Raw genomic sequence first — 21,950 nt, 5'->3', positions numbered from 1 at the left:
TTAATCCCAGATTTTTTAAAAATTACATACGTCAGTATGTATTCCTTTATGAAGGAAACTTCAGTTACCCACTTTAATTTTGTTTTGCATTTGAATCATTATCAACCAGCAAGACTTAACCTTCCTTCAGAGAAATATAAAAAGTTATATCCGTCCTTACAGTAAATTTAGCATGTCCCCTTCAAGTTGTATTTTATAAAGACATGCAAGAACATGTGCATATTAGTCCACAAGCTTGCTTACAGGTATGAAAATAGCACAAGTTACACATTTATAACACTACAATTCTTACCTGTGACTTGCACATATCAAGCGTCAATTAAATGCTCGGAAGTAGCACTTCACAGTAAAAATTAAGTAAAATCAACTGAATTAGTCTATTCTTTATCCTTCAATTTTAAATACCCCCTGGTAACTGATTTAGTAGCAAAACCTAGTCTGTACTTATTGAACATGAACTCGGAGATGTCTGTCTGAAATCCATGAGGACAAAATACTCAAGTTACATTTGCTTAGATTCAAAAATTAAACCAGGAAAGTTTTGGCAAAAAGGTAGATACAACATAAGTAAGGACAAATAAGAGGTTTAGTACTGGAGTTTTGGGTCCCAGTTTACTGCTTTGCTCCTGATGAAATTAAATAGCAACAAACCCTGACCTCAACTTACACCTTGTTTCGTGATGCATAAGCAGGATGAAGCTGCTGACAACGTATGAATAAAATACTCAAACTCAGTTTGCTCAGGTACTCAAAGATCTCCTTAAAGATCTTATGAGATGTCAACCGTGGTCAAAATCCAAACCAAAGAAGAGCAAGAATTTCTTTCCTTCCCATAACTATAAAAGCTGCCTGCACTGAAGTTTGCCATCAGGTCCAGGAGGACTGAAGTTCACAGAAACTTTTCCTTCTGAAAGACTCAAATTCAACACCAGAGGTTTCTGTGCTGTTAGGAGTCACAGGAACAGAATTCAACATTCAATTACAAAAAAAGCAGAAGTTACTTCTGCCCCTTTAAGTCCAAACAGGAAAGTATGAAGAACCACGATAGAGACGTGCAAAAAAATTCAAACTATTTGGGTTGAATGGGACAATTGAACATCAGTTAGTCCAAGCCCCTACTTGACACAGTTCCAATTAGATCAAGTTGCTCAAAGACTTGTCCAGCCAAGGTTTGAATATTGCCAAGCATATTCTTTCTAGACAACCTGTTCCAATATTAAGGTTGGAATCTTAAACTAAGTTCAGAAAAATACTCAAAGGCAAACAAAGCCTTCACACTCCAAGCAAAAATGGGGGCAATGTTCAGAATACTTAGGTCTACCTCACTTTTTTAAGCCTTTATTTCAAGACGTTATGCAGTTTGTAACACAAATCTACATGTGAAGACAAATCTAGAAGCAAATGTTCAGAGCCAAAGATGAAAAGGCATTTGTAATTTAGATAAATAACAGCTCGCTGTAGGAACAACCTCAGTATTCAGGCCTTGTATTTCTGAAAGAGCTTGTACACAGTTTTGTACATCTAGATTCAAATGCCAAAAATAGCCAAACTCCTTTCCTGGATGAAAGATTACATCTTTGTGGGAAAGCTTACTTGGCAAGCTTAAATTAGTCTGTCAACCCAGTACAAGAATCCAAGGTATGTATGTTTTAATAGAAGTACCATATCTGTGTCATTAGCTTGGAAATCTAACATCTCCTCTGCATCAGTTTCAGGTTCAACAGACAGATCTGTTCCGTAAGTCCTCCCTGATGGTAGAGGCTTCCAGAACAACCAATGAAATCCATGAAACAGCACTTGCAGCCAAACTTCCTATGTTCAGTCTGAACAACTGAAGCTTGACATGAACTGAAGGTGTTTTTTCCAGTTCCCATTACCATGGGTGCTGAAAAACCAATCTTCCAAGAACAAGTAAGAAACAATGGCCTGTTTTGGTATTTTACTACTTCACATACAACAGCTCAAGAAGTCTTAGTGCTGGTGTGTAAATACTGCTGTAAGGAAAGGGATCCTTGACAGCGCAGACATGCTTTGGTGATGAATTTTTGGACTAGATAGTTACATGTAGTTGCACAACAAAGTAAACAAGGGAGGGAGGCAAAGCTGACAGCCCAAGACCCACATATTAATGGCACAGCAGGTATCTTCAGTACTCACACATGCCATGGAAATCAACCTGTAATTGCATCTTAAAATGTCTGTATATATATAAAAAGCATGGAGTGAAGAATTACACATCAGGAAATGCCAGCACTATGATCACCTGTGAAGCTTTAGTTCAGCTTCTCTTAGAGTGTGTACGATCCTTAATTCCCTTCTCCAACCCTCCCTTCCCATAAACCCCCATCCTCACTCAGTGAACTAGGTGGGCAATACTCCCTGAACCCATCATTTTTCATTATATTAATTTGTATTAAGCCTTGTAGTCAGTGTGGAGTTCTGAATAAAATGAATCTTTTCTACACTGCTCATTTCATAGCACCTCTTCTGCTAGAGATCCACAGCGCTTACCACAGTCTTCACACTGTCCCATATGGTTAAATGGCAGTAATGTATTTTAAAAGGTGAGTTCAAGGCATCAGAAGGATCTTCTAGTTTTGGTGCCCAGAGCAGATGTCTAAAGTCTAGTTCTTCAAATGCTCCCAATTTTTATAGTATTCTGCTCTATTTGGGAAATACAGCTCCCACTAGCTGGGGCTCTGAGCTGCAGAGATGAGCACTCATGCCTGGAGTTGTGCACTTAACGCCAAAACCGTAACTCCACACACACCTGTAGAAGTTTCCAGTAACTTACCAGCCAGCACCACAATCCACAACAGGGCAGGGACACATCTAGTTCTCCAGGATGGCAGTCACCTGACTCACCAGACCACCACCTAGAATTTCTTCCCAGATAAAGCTGCTATTCCCTCACCCAGTGCTTCTACAAATACCAGGTAATTTAAGGTCTTATTGGGCCATCTGGAAGTTCTGGATTTCTTCAGATGCCCAAGGCCATTGCAGCCTCTCCTTAAAATTATCTCAGTTATTACCTGTGGGGATGAACTACTGATGCCAGCGCACTCACAGCTACAGTCAGTAGTTCAGCAGATCAGACAGTTTGTTAGGCATTTCAATATCCAACCATCATTCCTTCCACAAACAGCTTGATCGTACTATATTAGTGTATTGGCTCAATTGCACAGCACAGATAAACCTCTTTCGAAGGGAGATGCACTCCCTGGGAAGCCTTCAGAATAGAACAGTACTCACAGTTGGTATGGTAGCTCGATCAGCAGCCACAGCCATATTTATTAAGAAGCCCAAGGCATCAAGGACTCACATTAGAGCGAGTAACTCCAAATTAGCCAAAACACCTAATTCCCATAGGGTCTTTTAAAATGGTCAGCCCTAAGGCTTGGGGTAGAGTCATCCAGTTTTATTGTTTTGAAAATAATGTTAGTGAAAATCCCTTAGCAAATTAGGATCTTTCTCCCCTTTAAGTCTTCTTGCAGAGTAGCATATGGCAGTTTAAGCTGACAAAAATGAGTACATGAGGGGGAAGCATGCATGACATGAACATTTAAGGGATATTCAAATTTACACATGCTCAAGCTACATTAATGCTAAAACTAGAAACCCAACAAGGTTCAACAGGCTCTTGCACCAAAGTTTTTTATACAAATCAGAAGCAGCCATCCTTCACCAAGACGCTTTTCCCTCCATATGCTGTTATTGTTGGAAGTCCCACAATTTTTTTGTTGGGCTCCCAACACCTGCCCTGAAGCACTGCAATGCTGGGCTGGACATCACCTTTCTGTACAGCCATTCAATCAGGTGCAGCCTCCACGCTAAGACAGACCTTCATCTGACTTTGGGCACAAGTTATTTCTCCAACAACTCTAGAAGCAGTCTATTTTCTTTAAACCATTAAAGAAAAAGCCATTAAATCAGCTTTAAAGTCAGTACGTGTAATACACCACACACCACCTGCCTCAGTGAGGCATCACTGCCATACTTAAACTTTGTCTGCCACAGCTTTAACTTTTATCTTATCAAAAGGATGTCAGAAGTCTTATGCAAGTTCACCTCTAACATACTCATTATCCTCTTAGGAGCCATTGAATGAAATGTGAGTTAATGAATAACACAGTAGGAATTATTTCATTATCCCCATGGTGAAAGAGAGCCATCTAATTCTTGGATATGATGTCAGACTTGAGAACCAGCCAGTGATACTTACTCAGACTTCCACTGCTCAATCAACTGCTACACCAGTGGTGTTCACAATCAAAGGCTTGCAGACTGCACTGACAGCTCAAGCAAGCCTGCCAGAGCATGAAGCAAAGCTACTCTGAGAACAGCCTTAGGAAGAATTAAAGCAGCAAGAGTGAGGAACTGAAGCCTGTCATTTTGCTTCCACAGAAGGGAGGACAGGAGGAGGAGGTTTTTAGCAGCACGCATTTAATGTATAGGCCTTGCACTAGTATGGAAACCAATAGCATGTCAGCTCTTCACATTTTCCTCTTGCTTCACCTCCACTTTCACAGAGCCTCAAGCCCACCCCAAGTTACCACCTGTCTCTGGTACTACCTAAGTCAACCTGTCTATTGAACCCCATTAGAAACCCAAGACACTTAAAGGGAAGTCTGAAGCGAAGTATACATCCTTCATCAGTCATTGGCAATCCTGCCTTCTAACATTTAAGACTACCTCACTTCCATTTTTAGTTAAACTAATGCTCTTCCCTATAGAGCCTGATGCCTTACAGCTCCAAGTAAACATTCATTCCCCTATCAAAAACACACCCATGTCCTGCCAGTATGGGTAGCAAGCAGGACAACTGCAAGAAAGACTTCCTCAGCCTAACAAAGTCCTCCTTCAGGTCATCAAGACATTTGCCTGCAATGAAAAACCAGCTTTAGATTGCCCAAAGAGTTTGTAAGTTTAAAAGACTGTCTAGTTCTGCCAAGGAGGCCAGGCAGTTTAAGACTGTGTTTAGAAATTGTATTTTACTGATTTCATAACCATGAAAGTCCATCCTCACTGATATCAGGACAGCTATGGGAGGCAGTGCCTTTCAGATAGTCTGACTCTTGGGACACATGTTCACTGCTGTCCAGAATACCCCCGTACTTCTTTTAAATCATGCAGTCAGAACAAGAAAGCAGACAACATTTGAACAGTTCATACCAAGCCATTACAGAAGCTTGCAAGTGTTACTTACCAGGCATTCCCCTCTAGCAACTTGACTGAGGAATAAGAATAAACTAGCAAGCTAAAAACTTAAGAGGAAAAAACAGAAAGCCTGGGAGACTAAAGCTAGAAGATGGACAAGCAGAACCATCTTCCTGACATGTCATACCCAATGAAAGACCTAATGCAAGCTTTGCAAGCGGTTTTCTGTACACAGACTGCAGAAACTGAGAGGCATTCTCTTTTGAAGGAGTCAGATTTCCCCATAACCTGCAGTTTGCAGTCACTTCTGAACAGCCATGCATTACTGAGCTTGCATAACATGTCAAAAGCAAAGGATAACTGTACCACACTCCAATTCATAGTGAAAGAAACGCTATCTTCATGCCTAGCATGTGCTGTTCTGTCATTCTCACGTGAGTGTGCATGTGTAACATGTATTCATATTCAAGTCCTGGCATCACAACTACTCTGTCAAGAATGCAATGTTGAAGTATATTTAGAATGGTTCTGTTAATATCATAGCTAGCTTCTGTAATGCCATTAAGGTATCCTAGACTCTAAAACCACTATTGTTCTATAAGCATTGATCTTAAATTCTTCAATATTTGCTCAAAATACCTGTACTTAAGATAAAATACTAGTCCTGTGGCAGTAAGATAAACCATCAAAAGTTGGCTTGGGGGCAAGTTTCTGTTATACTAGAAGCTTCTGAACTTCTGGTATGGAATAGCATCAATACCCAGCTCTGCCAGTAAGCAGCCTCTCCCTGCACGTGAAGAGCATCTATGGGCAAGCACTGCCTGAGCCTTTGAGTCATCATCTCCACACAGGCACTTACTGACAAGCAGAAAGGCCGAAGGTGCTTACCCAGCAGTTCGTGCCCATTCACCTATCAGCTGACCAGTAGGGCATACAGCTGTGCTTCAGCCTACAGAGCTGGAAATCAGTGCCTACAAGTAAGCACAATAACACAGAGTGAGGTAAGAAACAGTTTGAGATGATATGCAGTTTAGAGGGTAATGGGATAGAACTGATGCCCTCACTTGTGAAGCTGGAAGCCTTAACAGTTCTGACTTGTACAAAGATACTGATTTAAGTTTAATCACATGCTTACATTCCCCACTGAGTCAGAGCTGTTCTTACCCAAGACAAAGTTCTTCAGAGCTATTCAGTGAGGTCTTGAGAGGCTGTATCTATGCTATTTCTACAGCAGTGTCAGTTAACCAAGTTGTCATGCCAAGAAAACTGCCAAAGCCATCTGCAGCCAAAAGAAATTAATCTTTACTGGAAGCATCCTTAGTGCCATGTCTACACCAGCTATAAGCAAGATAGAGACCTAGAGACCTTAAGTAAGATTCTTCCCACCTAAAGCCAGGATTTGTGTCTGACCTTGTAAAAAGGCCCACATTCTACCATTTAGTGAGCAGTTCTTACCTATTTTGGGCACCCACTTCAGGAGGCAGACATGCTTGATTCAACTGTGTGGTTTGGTGGGAGGACAGGATAGCAATTTCCAAGTGTCCTTAGCTCTGCAGTTTCCAGCTTAAATCCTTCCAGCGATTCTATCTACATGTAAGTAAGCAACGTCATCCAGACTATCTATGAAAACAACAGTAATTAAAAAACATACTTTCTTTGGTGTTCAAATGTGAAGAAAAGGCAGTTCTTATATTAACATAATTCGCTGTATTAACATAACAGCCAGCTGTTATCCTCAACAGCTGTAAGGCCATTACAATTCTTCCTACACATCCCAAGCTTTTTGCTAGCATTAAGTAACTGCCTAAGCAAGAGTTAGTAGTGGTGATAGAACAACTTTATAACTATTCCCAAAGCTTAAAAATTAAATCAAGTATCCCTTGATTTAATCAAGGAATCAACTACTGGAATTTTCATTACCAGGAAGTTGCAATAATGCTTATTGCATTATAGTTATTGGTTTGTTCTCCCAATATAACTCAATCAGTTCAATGCTTTGAGTTAATTATTATTACTTAACTAAGGTAAAGGCAAAAAGAAACCTGAAAAGCAAGAAACAAACAGTGGGAAACCAAGCTCAACTGCTTAAAGATAAACTGAGTACTTCATGATCACCTGCAAGTGTCAGGGAAATTCTCACACAGCTCTAATATGCATGAGAAATTTAAAGCCCTGATAACTACAGCTTCAGAAAATGGCCACATGAAAATTATACAGCGAGGTAAAGACTCAGACATTTTACTGTATCTAAGCACTTGGGATTAGCAATGAAGAAAGGTTTATCATAATATATAAAAGAAGAACTAGAACCTGGATGCAGTATTTCCAGGATATTCTGTCAGACTTTGATTCTCTCAGCAATAAAGCATAAATAACCATGAATGATTCTCTAGAGAGTCCACCAAAACCCCAGAGATACTGGTCCTCTAGAGCTCCTTCTGCACCGACCATACTCTTCTCTCATTCAATTGAGGAAAAGGAGATACAGCATCAAAGATTTGATGGAAGGCAGCAGTAAGATTCAGCCCTGACACAGCCTTATTTTACAGAAGGGCTACCAGCTGCCAGAGAAGTTTCACTGACTTACACTGACGAGGTTCAACTTGCAACTGTTCAAATGAGTACCTCATTTGAAGTTGCCAGTATGAGATGTTCAGCCTATAGATGAAAGCCTTTGAACTTAGACAGCAGAAGTGACTTCTACAAAACAATGCGCTTCACTCAGCAAGAGCAACATGCTAGGAAAGTAAATTAATAGACAACTAGAAAGAGTGATTCAAGTGTCAGTCTTCCTGAGACTAGCCAGGACAAAGTGCTTTTTTTTCTACCTTTGAGATCTTGACAAATCAAAAATAGATTCAATGTGCTAGCAGTCTAGCTTCTACCTCAGACTGATACATGATCTCATAGAAAAGATCTGGCAATACTCTGAAGTAACTTACACCAGAGCAAACACAGTAATGCACATGTTCCATTTTCCTGGTAAGAAGTATGAAGCAAATCATGTCTTTTCAGTATTACAGTAAGCTGACAGGTAATCATTTCGCTTACAGTGAAGATAAAGTAAAACCTCAGAAATAAGAGCTAGAGGTCCTAACAAACAGGTCCTTGTATTAGACATAAAATTTAGTCTTGTTAGAGCCAGGAGGAATATCTGCTTGAGTACAGTTACCAGTATTTACCAGTCTTTATTATCTCTATAGTATTTTTATACATATAGTATTTATTATCTCTAAAGTATTTACCAGTCTTTATCTCTAGGAATAGGCTCTCAAATACATACATTTGTGTTTTGTACATTGTTTCATTTAACCTTGCTAAATTTACTAGCATTTTTTGCAGCTCGGTGACAAAAACAGAGTTACTGAGTAACTTTCCAGTATGAAGTTTCAGTGCATTAGTCCTCACTGCTGAATTAAATACACAGCCACCTTAACACCCACAAATCCAATAACCCACTACTCTAACCCACAAGGACTAAACACCTTTTATCTGTGGAAAACACATGAGCATTTAACAAGTAACATATCAAATCTTACCACAAATACTAAACAAAACTGAAGCAGATTAATTGCTGGGTTAACAATTAATAACATAGTTCTGAGAAAAAGGAATGCATCTGCTTCCCCTTCCTGCATAGATCTCAAGTACAACTCAAGTAGCACCACAGGTACATAACCCAGTGCCAGACAGCAGGAGAGGTAAACCCTAGGAGCGCTGCGCATTCTGTAGGTGACACTTTCACACTCAGGTTGACCAAGATACAGGCCAGTTTCAGGAGTTGCATTTTTGAGGGATGATTCAAAATCATTAGTCCTAGCTGCCCTTACAGTATTTCCTGTACCAGAAGTTCAGCCCAACACCCCGGTGCTGTACAGCAGACAGTATTCTTAGCTCCAGAGTCGCATGATCCACAAAGCAGTCCTATCACTCTGTACCTATCCTAGACTACAGCACACCAGCAGCACTCTACCTAGTGAAGGCTGCCGTAAGCCAGCAACTTTAGGACACAAAGCATACAGAAGCAAAATAAAGCACTGCAGTAGCACTTGTTAAATACTTTACTTGTGGAAACCCTGGGCTAGAAGCACTGTATTAAAAATCCCCCCTTCAGAGTCCATCAGTCATGCTGAACACGCCACTAAGACTGCAAGTTAAGCTCAGAAGATCCAGTGGGCTGACACAATACTGAAACAAAGGTTAAGTTGCAGATTTCTACCTCAAATCTGTCTGTAAGGGGCACTGTCACTTGTGACAAGGAGTTAAAACACTGGAAGGAAGAGAACAACATTTCAGTTGTGAAGAACTTAACTCACCTTAACTCCCATTCCACCAGCTCAGTATGAGCAACATTTCTGTGAAAACTTCACACCAAGCTATCTCAAAATATTAAGGATATAATTCAAGCCTATTTCACACACAAAAAATCTGCTACTTCTCCCTTTGAAAATTCTATGAGGCTTGAAAGTAGAGCAAACCTAACTAGACATGTTAGAAGACTTACTTCAGAATTCCTAACTTCAGAATTGAAGCTTTCAAACCCTTCCATTCAACCCACTTCATCAAGCACTTCATTAAGATATTCCATACACGCAGTATAGGTTAGTTATTCATCCAGCCTATTTTGTTTAGATGAGACCTTAAAGACTTTTCCCCATTCCTCCCCTAAAAGAAAGCTTGTAAAATTGACACCAGATACAACACAAAATGCATCACTTCCAAGATAAAAACTGAAGTTTGACAGTCTTCCTCTCAGCAGTATTTGGGCAAATCTCCAGGGTTTCACAGGCAAAAACTCACCAGCAGACCAACTCCTAAATCCTAATTTAGAAGTTCAACACCATACATAAACAAGACTGAAGAATGAAAAAGGTGTAACAAGACAGGCACAGCTATTTCTTTGCTACAGGTCACATTTACTTCTTTCTGTTGAAGGAAAAACTTACCTACCCAGTAAGTTTAGAGTGACACACACCTTGGTATTTAAATAACCAAGATCTAGAGATGTAGGACATAGGTGAGTAAGTAGGAGCTAACTCTTTAAACAAATGCAGGTTTTAACAGGATAAATTCCTATTCTATACTTACAGAGTTTAAAGGTTACAAAAGCTCTGTGTTGGAGGAACAGATCAGCACCAGGCAACAAGCTTTTTTTAACATCACAAAGATGCTCTGAATTCCATTTAGAGGCTGAGCTGTCACTCACAGCACACTATGGATTCCCAGCTTCACAGAAAGATTCACAACTTTCTCTTCCACATTCCAAACCAATAAACTATCACTATAATGTTTAAACTCTTTATGAGTTCTAGTTAAAGTGTTATTAAAAAAAGTATCAAAGTAACCAAGTCACTATGATTTTTGAGGGGTTACAGGTAAAGTGGCTCTTCAGAAGTCAGCTAACAAGCAGCAGATTCTTCAGACAAGTTTCAATCCATCATATTTGTTTCAACATGTACAAACTCTGCTAAGTCAAGTCTTTCAACAACACTTAGCATAAAGTCACCTGGAGAGACTACAATGGCAAAACCTGACTAATTGCTACTGAAATACAGTGATGACTGTTTTCTTTTGCAAACATGATGGATGTTGAGTTGGTTTTACCAAAATTGATCCTCATTCAGCTGAGCAAGCCTTCTCCAAATTGGCCCTAGAGTATTCCTTCACCTTTTGTATTTTAGTTAGCTATACAAATAGCTAAGCAGATCTTAATAACACCAAACCACACAGGGACCCTATTCTTCCTCCTAAGTTTTCCAGAGTCAAACAGGAGACTTGAAGTTCTAGAAAACAGGTGCTACAACACCAGTTTAAAGTTTACTGTTCATCAATTCATGAAAGTTCTTGCAAAAGCTGACCTTTTACAAGCAGTAGAAAAATCCAGCTGGCTACATCTGCAACTGTACCACAACTGTGCTTCACAGCAACATCTTCAGACTCTTAAAAATCTTTCCAGCAATAAAACCACCTAAACTCACCAACCTACCTGAACAGACTTGAGTATTCTCTGCACCTGCAGAAGCAGCTACCATGCTCCAAACCCAGTTTGGAAATTCAAACTAGCTCTAGGAATTCTTTAATTGTCTTGGCAAGAGTCAGTATAAGGATTGTGGAGGTTAGGCACATAAATTAGGTTTTGGAGGTTTTTTTGGCATTAGGCCTTTCTTTAAACTGTAAGCTTAACTAGATTGTCGCCAGCCCATCTGCTTACTTCTAATATGGTAATTATTGCACAAAGAACTTCTTGCCCTTTTCAGGATACAAGTTACTTAAGATTGACATCTTTTGACATGGCATGTTTTAACTCATCACTCCTTGCCTTTGGTAAGTGAAGGCAGTTTAGCTCTAACAAAAGTTACTGAATATGCAGCGTATTCTTAGAAAAATTATTTCTTAACCAGTACACTACTTGGTCTTTTGGGATCGACACATGGTAGCATGAGTTTATGATGAGGCTAAAATCCATATTTTATTGGAAAAAAACAGAAAAAACAATAACAGTTGTTATAAATACTTAGAACTTAAAAGGAGATGAGGTAGATTAAGCCATATTGCAATTTTGGGCTTCTTGAAATATGTTCAAGTACATGAGGCTTAGTCCTACTAGGCCTCTGATTTGAACACCAAACAATTTGGGTCTAGGAGCAAGAAGTGTGCTAGAAGCAGTAAAGGAACTGCATTCAGCAAGGGCTGGCCAGATACTCACTACATCTGTGTGATTAGTGGTCCAGTCTCAGTCAGTCATACATACTGCTAAGACTGTTTAGAAAGCTGGACAATAACTTGAAATAGTCATGTTTAGACAAATAAGCTACAGGGCACAGCAGCATGCAACTTACTCTTTAGTGAGCTGCCAAACTGTTTCCTCCCCAGCCAGAACAAATCAAGTTGTCTTATGCAAGAGCAGAAGTCTTCATACCTTAGTGCTGAATGAGAACATGGCGGTCTAAGGAATGATGCAATAGCACTATTAATTTTAGTAGGACAGCTTTCTGGGTGTGACCCTCCAAAATGATGGGAGCACCTAAACTTGTACCTTATACAAACAGCTTATTAAAAAACTAGCCTTAAAAAATGAAAGCAAGAAATAGCTCTTATTGTATTGTCCTTGTTATAACAATCTTATACTTGTCAAATCAAGCAAAATCCTTTTGTCCTTTGTCCACAACTCCCCAGGCTGAGTCCTCCACATGAATACCACACCCATGCAATTCAGTGACAGTAATGAACCTAACCATCCTCTGCAGGTAAACATCATATCAAGCAGGTTTCAAGATTGCTTCCTACTCCAAGTTCATTACAACAGCAGGTTTGGCATTGCTTTTTTCCTCAGTGAATTACTGAAGAATTCTCATCCTTAGAGCTTTCCAGTATTAGGTTGTCACCAGCCTTTCAAGAGTTCATAGGAAGAAGTGCCTATGTGGTAAAAATATTGCAGAGGGGTTAGAATGACCTAGCAATTGAAAGCTAGACAGCTCTTAAACCAGCCTACCAGTAAGCACTTGGGAAGCAAATGATAATTAGCGTGGAGTAATGAGCTAAGTATAGAGCCACCAGGACTAGAGCTCCCCAATTATTTTTGCGTTTCTTTCGATGCAAGTGAAACAGCTTGGGAAGAAGGCTGCTTCAGCTGCTAGTAGAATCAGTTACTGAAGCTACTCCATGCAAAGCAACAGCAATCTGGTGCTTAACATACCACATTCCAGAAAAGCAGCATGAAGACTCAAGATCAGCATCTTCTAAATTGCTGGAGTATTTTTTAATCATACTCAGTTCATTACCATATTTCAGCATTTCAGAGAATCCTATTCTGTTTTAGAAATCCCAACAACATACTCACCTTATCTAGCCCTCTCACTAGATCAGTGTCTAGCAGTTACCCCCATCAAGTATCAGCATCCATCCTATCATTTAAAAACTAAAATTCCAGTTTGACACGTGGAAGGCATTTTGGTTCCGGCTACTAAAGCCTGCAGAACTGAAGCCAGTAAAAAGCAACGTGACAGTGACCAGGCATGTCACTACCATTATGCAGCTATACAAGAAGCTACTATTTCCTGAAGCTATCTGTTAATGAATATTCATAATTCTTTTACTTTAATAAGGGTTTATGAGTATTACTTATAGAGCTATATATCCACTGATGTCCCATATGGTCACAGATTCTGAAAGGCCCTATGATTAGCTGTACCTGCAAGGAAGCTTCCATATGAATACCCTAATACATGGTTTGAGCATTTGTTGATATACTGAACATATAGGTATACTATCAGTATATTGAAGTTGTAATCCTTTTTATCATGAACTAAGATTTAGAGCAGAAATCCTATCTCCTTGGAAGTCTAACTGACCAGATGCTTCCCCTTGGTTTTGCCAGAACACAACCCAGCCCAGCAACAAAATATTGAACACTTAAAGATGGATCTCCAAAACTGAAAATTTCCATGTGGCTTCTCTCAGCAGTCCCAATTTACTCATCTGTTATGTACAGGGATGCTCTGCAGCAGTGAAGTACACTAACCAAACACCTCCATATCATGTGATACTCATGCTTGAGTCTGAAGGGATTAAGAGATTCCAGTCCAAAGTAAAAGAAAACAAGCAAGCTATTGTATTCTGCATTAGAAAACAACTATGCCTTGACCATAACCCATTCGCCAAACCTACAAGGAAAGCCTAGCAGATCTCAAAATATTTACCTTGTTCCATCTTCCTCCTTTTTCCTCAGAGTTCAGATTTTCCCAAAGTGCAAAAAGGTGCATTCTTTTGGAAGTTACTCAAAGAAAGGTTCACTGAACATAGACAAAGATGGTAATTTAATTATAATGGGTATCCAACCAGAATATAATGCCCTGTTCACAGCAAATTCCTGCTGCCAGCAGTGAGAGAAAATCAAGAATTTGAATTCTCAAATGTATTCATGACTCCTGACTAGTATGTCCACCAATCACCATACAATTAAAGAACAGGAACGCTTAATTGTAAAGATGAACACTTGTTTGATGAGGATTAGTCATTAATTTGATGAAAAGCTTAACTCTTAAAGCATGCACAATGCTTAGATGGAAAGTAGTAAAAGGTCTGCAGGCAGAGGCAATAAACTTGCAAGTTTACATTAAGTACACTTCACTTGCTTTCATCTTCCACTTATTAAAGGAAAATAATCAAGATAACCTAGAAGTGCAATCTGCTTAGACATTTCAGTCAGGTTTCTTGGATCAAAAGTTCAACAGTGCCTACATTACACTAACATATTTGTTCTCAGAATTGAAAGAAGGAAATAAAGAACACTCAAACAGAACAATAAAGTCAAAGCTATCAGCTCATAACACTTAGAAAAGGTGTTTCTACTCCAGTCAGACCATAACAAACTGACTGCAGAACAGATAGAGCAATGTCCTCATATTAATTTTCAAGCAAAGCTGCTCTGCAATGTGGCAGGTGTGTTTTCTTCTGATAGCCTCTCATTTTGGCTCATCTGTTCTTTGTCAGGAGGTAGACAAGTATTTTAAACGCCTGAACTTACAGAGAACCCACAGAACAGTAAAAGTCAGCTCTGATAACAGTAGTTTTGAAAGGTAGAGAAGATGAAGGCTGGAGGCACGTAAAACTGAAGGCAGTTTTCAGTTGCAGCACATCCAGAACTAGGTCTGAAAAGGTCTCAAGGCAAACACCCCATCAAGGATCCAACAAACAGCATAATTACAGAAGCAGAACTTCACAGCATCTCATTTTATCTCAGGTTTACGTTTCAATGATAGCAATTACAAGCTTACAGATCGCAATGCACTAAGTAAAGCTTTCACAGGTACATATTTAGGTCAATTACAGCTACAAGAGATGAAATCAGAAGCCACAGCAACTAGCTTACCCCCTTTCCTGATCTACTCACAGAGAAAACAAGGAGAGTCAGGCTGCTGGTCCCCTTCTAACTACCAGATGGGAAACCATTTCCCTGGAATTTCCTCCAATTCCAAACCTAGCAGCAACCACTTCCATGAGCATCTCAGGACTTCACTCATTTTGAAAGCACATAGTGGTAGCATAGGAGTTATACGAGAGCTTAATACTAGATCAACTAGCAGACTAGGTCATTCTAACATCTTCCGTACAACAAAATTGAGGCTTCACTTCAAAAGTTATGAAAAAGTTATCTTACCCATGTAACACCTACTGCAAGATGTTAAAAGGTATTAAGACTCTGTAGTCATAAGCAGTTACAGTAGGTGCAAATAAATTGTTCCTGATGTCTCTGGGTGCTCAGTCTTTTTTACCATTTCTTCAATTCAGCCTTCGGTTTCACTCAACACTTCAGTACTTTCAGCTACATTTTCGAGTAATTAAATAACTGAAATCAAAATTCTAGTCATCTATCCTTGATCTACGAGGTGCCAAACTCTACACGACAGACTCAAGATCTTATTTTCCATCTATTTTTCTGAAATCCTGCCAACAGCTGTACAGAAACCTCCAAAAAATAAGAAACCTACTGGCGCAAAACAGTCAAACCACAGAGAAACTGAGGAGTCATACGCACAGGACTTTGAAGGCTTGTGATCCACATCACCCCTGCATAAAAGGCTGCTCACAGCAGGTGAGCTGGGGAGATAACAAATGCAACACGCCCTCCAGGCAAGCCCTGCCTTCCCTCCGCTCTCCAAGGGTAGTCAGAAAGCCAGCCAAGTGCATCTTGTCTTCACAGACTTAATTTCAACCTATGCCTTTCAGCATGCAGACAGGCATTTCTGTCCTCTCCTCACACAGGTGGCTGGGAGCAGTCTCCCCCAGGCACTTCCACAAGTGGAGAAAGTAGCACAAGAGAAAACAGTCTCATTCTGTCAAGAGCCTGCCTTTTCCTGGTTGATACAGGAGTCTGGGAAAGAGAAACTATTTTTATTTCTTCCTGAAGCTGTGTCCTTTCAGGTAACACTACAAAATTAATACTTTGATTATAGCCCTAGTTTCTAGTCCCAAAGTTGGAGAAGCAAATGAGGCTCACAAAAGGGCAAGAGAACTGTTCTAACAGTGTTTCTATAAATGCCTATACCAGTGCATAAGTCTCTGGTATTAGAAAGAAAAACTCCAAAGACTTAATTATGGCAATGCAGCAGTCTTCCTCCACAAGTTCAACTTGAAGTGCATTACTTCCCCCCAATCTGACTATATATTCTAGGAATTAAACCTTGTAGAGTACCAGAACAATCAAAAATACTGAAAGAGACGATTGGACTTGTATGCACAGGAGGCTTCATCATAAAGACAGGCACCCTAGAGAATTCTATTTCAAGCTATTTTGTTTTCAGAAATCTCAGTTAAAGCATGATGCATAGCTTTTCCCTGGTTTTCACAGATGAAAACTTTTCCATGCATTTAAGATACAGTAAGACAGACCACAAACAAGAACCTTTGGTCAAGGTCTTATCCACGGGGACAGTGTACTCACAGCATGGGAGAACCAGTTACTTTGACAATGTTGTTTCCTTGAAAAGTAGGAAGCTGAGATTAGAGTGAAAAAAGTCTTTTCCAATTCTTTTCCCAGTAAGGGCTAAACAAAGTAGGACCTGAGAATGTAGATCCTGCACATCTGCTAGAGACAGTGCCAGTAAACAACTTCCCTTCTGAAATTAAACCAACACAAAAAAAGCTCAAGACATCCAACATTCCCCAAGTATGTTCAGCCTTGAGTTCACTAGGTGCCTGCAGCTGTAGATCCATGCACCTGCAAAACTGCCCAGCTCAAGAAACCACGTACCCAAATCCTGCTTCCACCTCACAGGATGTGGTAGGTATGCTGATACGAATGCCTTCCCAGGGACCTAATCCAGCAGGCAGAAAAGCACATTTAAATTGATTCTTTCTGTAACCAAGTTAAAATGCGATCACAGCTTCTTATTTTAAAGGTCTGCCAGAAGACAAAAAAACTGTACTACAAGAGCTTTGATGTTTATGTGCTTGCCCACGAAGCATGAGAGCTTTCTAGCTCTCTTCACACCGGAGGCTTCCACTTATTCTCCACAGACATACGCACCAGAGATTCTGTGGAGAAGTCCTACCCAACCCTATGGAAATTGCCACTCTGCAGAAAATGGAGGAGTGATTGGACTAAAATCGAATGGAGGGGAGCACAGAACATACAACTTGAGATCAATTATACATAACAGTAAGGAAGAAGACAGAGATAAAAAATATCAAAGTTCAAGTGTCAGCAGTCTTTCCTGCATGGATATCCACTGTCTTCTAGGCCGTGTTCCGGAAGTTCAGAGGCCTGCGGCAGCCTGCCTTGCCTTCCAATCTTGGAAGTTCAAACATTTGAATATTCCCTGTTACAGCCCAGTCAGAGGGGTGGTCTGTTCTCACTGCCTTTCTAAAGGCCCAGCTCTTCCTAAGGAGCCAAGGACTAACACCAAGCTTCTGATTTAATTCTAGCTTCAAACTAATTCCACAGGTGACAGGATAATTTTCCATGCTAAGCTCAGCCTTCACTGCTAGCACTAGCTGTAATGCTTCACAAGATACTGAATACCTAAAAACCCTGAAGTTGACCACTACCACGCTATTCACACACTGGCGAATAATTCGATGAAGAAGTGGTGTCACAAAAGTCAGTAAAGCGCCAACTGGATCAGAATCTCAGATAAAAGTTGTCAACAGCACAGCCAACTTCATTTTCATCGCAGCTAGTCAGTTCATCGCAATGAACACTGAAAAGGACCGTGAGTTGTGCTGAGCAAGGCAAAAGACAACTTGCTTTGCTTTCTCTAAGGCTTGCTTTCTTTGATGTTCTGTCCACTTTCAACTGACACTGAACTGAAAAGTCATATTTTGAAGTATTTGTCATCCAGTATTTTTGGTTTGATTTCTCTGAAGCAGTATTAAAATCCTTTTTTTAAGATCTAGCAGCACATGTTACTGAGGACACTATTTAAGCTACCATTTCATTACTGGGATGACTGGTAGCTACTACAACAGGCTGCCCTCAAGCCATCCTATCAATACTGCTTTAGAGCTCTTCAATCCTAGTCAAGAGGAAAAATAACAGACTAATTTCTCTAAAATTAAGTTCCACTATAATCTTGTTCAAAGTATTAACTTTTTCAGAAGCAGTAATACTTCAGTACAGCAGCTTGTACAAGTTTAGTTGCAGTACCACTTAACAAAGGGCATCCAGCTTCAAGTCTTCTGAAATCAAACTCTCCCAAGGAAGGGCAAGAACCACTTACTCAGGCAGTCATCTTCAGAGTTTGGCGTTTGCTCTTTTCCCCTTATCAGAGTTTGGAAGGGTTCCACCAGCTACATGATAACTACTGCAATGTCATTAGTTTCCTCACACATGCACATGTATATATATACACACAAATTTCAGAGAAACTTCACACTGGATCATACCAAGCTTACTTGGTTGCAACTATTTTCAGCATTAACACCCATGAGGAGGAACAATGCCTCGCAAGTATTCAGTTGCCCCCAGTAAGACCTACAGAGCATACTTCCAGTTAACAGCTTAACTTGCAGTCACATTCTCATCTCAAACCAACTGCTGCTTTCTAAACTTTAGATTAAGATTCTCAGAGGTGTTTCAGAAGAGGAAGCAAAGCTAGGTAACAACTATATTTTAAGTTAAGCCTTTAAAAACAGTGCTTTTTCATGGACATCAATGACTCCAGAAATAGCTCATCCATTCCAATTAACATTCCAGAAAGCCTTCTGCTTTGCTCTCCTTCCCCAGCTCACTTTGCATAGTGTGGAGCTGCAGTTCCAGGCTTCACTTCTAGGCACATATTGCTGCTCACTGAAGGTAACACAGCACCTCTAGCTCAGAGCAACACAATCCAGACACTTTCATAACAGACTAAAGGTCAGAGGTACCACTGGTTTCAACAAGAAACACTTGTTCAACACTTCTTCCTGGCCTACTAAAGGCTGTTCTTCCCTCAAGTTCTGATCAAGGAAGACTGACTTGAGGCCTCCTTTATGGGATAAAACATTATCTCCCAGAATCACTATAGCCAGTTGGCATTCACCTCCTTTACATCACTACCAGAAACCATTAAACAGACAAGGGGAAGAACAGGTCTGGGTTACTCATGCTCTAGCTTACAATTAGATTTCTATAATATTGAGTACATTCTGTCAGTGCTTCTCAACTGCTCACCCCAAAGCAAGGGGACAAAGTTTTGGCTGTTTCTGTTATCAACTCATTCCAAAAAAGGACAGTTGACACCAAGTGATGCTGTCATTTGTGACCTTTGCCCACCCCACAAGCAGCAGACATGCATGCAAGTCAATACACCAGTCTGGATACAGCAATCCTGCACCATCCAGGATTAATGCATCCAAAGTAGAAGTTGTAATGCACTGGGCATTGGGGCCTTTGGTTCTTTACTGGACATAGTAAGCCTCAGTAAGAAGTCAGGATTTCAAATTCCTGAGTTACTACTAACTTCACTTTTAGGTCTTTCATGCAAGCCACTTAATCACCCTGAAATTTTGAAACATCACAGAGACAAAGAAATAGAAATCTTCTAAATCCAGTTAATTCACAAGAATTACAACATTAATTGAGTGCTAGGCATATTCATAAAGTTTTCCTGACAGCACTGGGAAGTTATGGCACCAATATCTAGAAGAGGGGTGGAATTACAAATCATGAAGCTCATTTCTCAGAGAATTAAAACCCATATGGGATCTAACAGGCAGATCTTTACACCACCAGCTACTCAACTGAGCTAGAAACAAATGCAGAACAGTTGCACATTATGGCTTAGACAATTTAGTACTTAGAACCCTGTTTTTAAAGGAACATAACTTATATTACTCTGATTCAACCAATGAAAGCAACTATGAAACAAGTGCATATTTAAGTGTCTGGATTTTTCATTCTTGTTTACAATATTTGATAAGCACTAATACACTATTTGGAGTTACATGCTCTGGCAGACACCACCGATATCAAGTAGAGTCCTATCTCATTATATCCACTTACACATCCCAGTAGGAAACTACCAGAGCAGGAACAGCCACCATATCCCTTTGACCTCTGCAGATGAAAGACCTCAAACTTTGTGCCAGATGCTAAGCCAGTCCCTCCGATTCACTCCATGGAGACAACTCCTCCTTCCTTGCTACAGCAGACTTGTCAGGCTTCTGTCTTACCAGCAGCCTAACAATACCCTTCTCCTTAAGTTATTCCTATTTCATGGGTTAATTGCCAGCAAAGCACTGCACAGCCCATTCCTCCTACTCTTAAAAGGCTGACAACCTACTACTCTCCACCATCCTGGGCTGCATGTAGGTGGAATGAGATTTGAGATAAAATATTGTATCCTCTACCTTCAGAAGCTTGGGAATGCTCCACTTCCATCTCCTCCAGCTGAGGCTGGCCATTCTTATGAAAAAAAAAAGCACACTTTATCAAGCTGACCTATTACACCTACTCAGTATCACTTCTGGGTTGTATAGAATATTAATTAAGCAGGCTAACATTGATATTTTAATAATTTCTAGTGCAGTTGTAATGGATATTAACAGTATCCTAGATAGGTACCTATAACTGCCAGCAAAAGAACTAAGCTTGATTCTCAACATATCAGTCCTATAATTTGAAGTAGGGCAAGAGCACCTTTTAGTGCAATTGCTCAAAAAACCACCAGTGCACGACATTACTCTTTCTGCACATTTGCTCCTCCCCAAACACCAAAGCAGGCACAGAGAAACACTTGTCACTGAAGCATTTTAGAATCCCATGCCCCGCCTCTACTTATCTGCAGAAAGTTTCAACACTTACACTTCACAGTATTTCCTGTACTATGAAAGAAAGCACTTTTTCTATCTTCCAAAACCACTGTGATCAGTAACAGCTGAAGCAATACAGTTATCAGATGTCAGCCTCCTCCCTCAAGTCATCTACAAGCACTCCTTCATAAAAACTCCTTCACCTCCACCAAAAAAAGATTATTTTCAAATCCTACAGCACATGCTTTAGTAACAGACAAAAGGCACCTCAGCCCTTTATCCAAAACTCAGAGCATGACAGGTATTGAAAAAAACTGCCCTGGTTCCTTCAGTCACACCACCATCCCTTCCCAATGGGCTCAACTAGGCATTTAAATTTATATTCGCCATAAAGCCAAGCTGTACCTCTACACTCAGCACTATCTGACATGATTCACTATACAAGCTCTTCTAAAAGAAAGCCTTATTGCACATGGTTACACCGGCTCATCACACAAGAGGACAAATAGGTGAAACAGACAGGAGAAGCATGCCTATCAGACTTGACATCCGCAAGAGTTACAAACTCATACCCAGCCTTCCCCTCAGTGAGGGAAGTGCACACGAAAAGGAAAGAAATCGGTTTCCTGTACAGAGAAATGTGAAGGAACACAAGGTCTCATCTGTTGATAAAACAATGTTCCCTGAAAGAATGAACAGAAGAGGGAACAACTTCTACGCAAAAACTTAAACTCTAATGTTGGGCAGAATGGGGAGTAAAACACTACTTACCAGAGAAGGACAACATCTGCTCAGATCCCATCAAAAGAATAGGACTGTTAAGAGGAACATGGGGAAGAGGCAAAATTAAAGCCCCAAAACTATGCAAATAAAGAGCCTTAATAAATCCCACTTTCAGAGGGAATGGGAATCTTGGCCCCACGCACAAGGACAGCGGAACACAACCACGGCCAAAGCAGCAGGAGAAGCTGAGCCGGGGACCACGGCTGCCAGAGGCACGAGGCAATGCCTCAGCTCGGCTATACGGGCGATAGGGAGAGAGCCACCCCCGCGGGACGGAC

General features: G+C 40.3%; 1 protein-coding gene across 1 annotated transcript in view; it reads right to left on the bottom strand.

Annotated features, from left to right (window-relative positions):
• Positions 1–21,706, bottom strand: part of MTMR3 (myotubularin related protein 3) — a 79,304-nt gene extending 57,598 nt beyond the window's left edge. The window contains exons 1-2 of the mRNA XM_010288156.1: positions 21,661–21,706; positions 13,857–13,949 (exon numbers count right to left, since the gene is read on the bottom strand). The gene's annotated coding sequence lies outside the window, so the exon portion shown is untranslated. The remainder of the gene's footprint in view (positions 1–13,856; positions 13,950–21,660) is intronic.
• Between the last annotated feature and the right edge of the window lie 244 nt (positions 21,707–21,950).

This window comes from Phaethon lepturus, unplaced genomic scaffold (genome assembly GCF_000687285.1).
Source record: "Phaethon lepturus isolate BGI_N335 unplaced genomic scaffold, ASM68728v1 scaffold16415, whole genome shotgun sequence".
NCBI classification, from domain to species: Eukaryota; Metazoa; Chordata; class Aves; order Phaethontiformes; family Phaethontidae; genus Phaethon; species Phaethon lepturus.
Note: the sequence above shows the minus strand (reverse complement) of the source record. Positions and strands in the feature narration are given on the sequence as shown.